We start from the raw sequence: 1,944 nt of genomic DNA, 5'->3' as shown, positions 1-1,944 counted from the left end.
GTAGTCATCATTTTATCAATCTTTAACTCAAGTTCTTCAAGAGTTTGACAAAATTTCAACAATAATGTTGTAATTATTGTAATTATGTTGTAAGTAAGCAAGTTCATTCTCTTATTTGCATGTTACTCAACAGTGTCTATTACATCACATAAAAAAATTAGAACTAATAAGCATTCTTACATTCTTTAGTGTGGCTTCATGAGCATTTATTCTAAACTTTATATTTATCAACATTATCAATAGAAAGTTCCTTCAGAGATAGAAAAAGGAAGATCAAAGTAAAAATTGAAAAGATGAGCAATGATTGGTAAAATGTTAGTATAAGTAATATTGACAATATCAAATATACACTTAGAATCCATAGCAATCTAGATTTTAGTCCATAACCAGTGCCATCAAAAATAAAAAAGTGATTGAAAACTATGATGTAAGCTTGAAACATGAATAATTAAGAGAGATATCATGTCAATAAAACAAACAAACCATAATGAAACTCTTGGAGAAAGAAACTAATATTCCATAGATAGGAACAAAATCTTCAAACAATATTTTGGAATAAAAATGGGCAAGTTTGAACAAAAATTATTCAACTTTTTGTTTTTTCAATGAATTTTATTTTAATTTTGAATAAATTATTTATCTGATCTGTACAATATTAAATGCAGCAGAAATTGAGAAAAATTTCAGAATCAGTAATTATTAATTCAAGTAAACTCAACAAATCAATGTAGTAAGCTTAATTATTCATAAAAATAAATTCATAATTTTATTTTTTTTAAAACATTAGATCAATAGAATTTTAAAAAATTAATATATAAAAAAGCTTATAATCGATAATAAACTTGAGCCAAAACAACTTGAAATCAGCAAAAAAATTTAAATTTAATTTCTTTATCAAAAAATCTTATACATCATATAAAAAATATTTGAAAAAACAATTTAAGACTCATAAACAAATTGAGAAACAATAATATAAAGGAGATTGATAACAAATCATTTAAGAATAAAATATAGTGAAGTGACTCAAACAAGGATAGGAACTATGAAAATCCATAGTGAACTTATAATTAAAAGAAATAACAAAATCTTATATAAATAAATATACTATAAGTTTAAAAGTTTATAAGTATAAATAACAAACAACAATCCTGTTAAAATTATTAATATTTTATTTTTAAAAAATATTTAGACATTAAAATTGATTGAAAAAAGCTATAAATAAAAATAAAAATCCTTATTTTTCTTTAAGTGAATGATAAATATTTTTATATCATGCTCAAGACATAGCTATGGTCACATTATTATCAAAATTTAACTCCAAAGTGTTCAATTTTATAACATAATATAGTTATTATAAGTAGTGACAAATAAAGATTCAAAAGTTTTAACCAAATTAAGAATTAAATTTTAAGTGAAATCTTTACAATATTCTAATATAAAAATTCAACAAAATTATCTTGAAAATTTTATACAACATAAAAATTATCTAACAAATCTTGATAAAGCTTGTCAATTTCAGTATGAAAAGTTTAATAAAAATTATTTAACAATTTTTTGTTTGCTTAAGCAAACTTGTGGAGTGGTAGTGAATATACCTAGAATATGCTTGGATATTCTAGGATATTCTACCATCTAATGGTTGTTATTCATTTAGATTAATATTGTATATATAATTTATAAACATGTTTATATTCATAAACACTTTTTAGAAAATTTTAACATCTAATGGTTGATAGTAAACATGCTTATAATTTTAATTAATTAACTTATTACCTAAGAATAACACTAGTTGCTGCATGTAATGCATAAAAAAATTTTGACAATTTATATGTGAAAATTCTAATATGAAAAACTGAACAAAAATATACCAATCTGGATAATTCCAATATGAACCATTTGATAATTAGTAGATCTAACCTCCATATAGTAAATCATTCTCTTAGG

At 21.8% G+C, this 1,944-nt stretch overlaps 1 pseudogene; it reads right to left on the bottom strand.

The window, feature by feature from the left end:
* Positions 1–1,944, bottom strand: part of LOC112348816 — a 55,751-nt pseudogene that overhangs the window by 52,490 nt on the left and 1,317 nt on the right.

This window comes from Selaginella moellendorffii, unplaced genomic scaffold, assembly GCF_000143415.4.
Source record: "Selaginella moellendorffii unplaced genomic scaffold, v1.0 SELMOscaffold_33, whole genome shotgun sequence".
NCBI classification, from domain to species: Eukaryota; Viridiplantae; Streptophyta; class Lycopodiopsida; order Selaginellales; family Selaginellaceae; genus Selaginella; species Selaginella moellendorffii.
The sequence above is the reverse complement of the archived record's forward strand: the minus strand, read 5'-3'. Positions and strand labels throughout refer to the sequence as shown.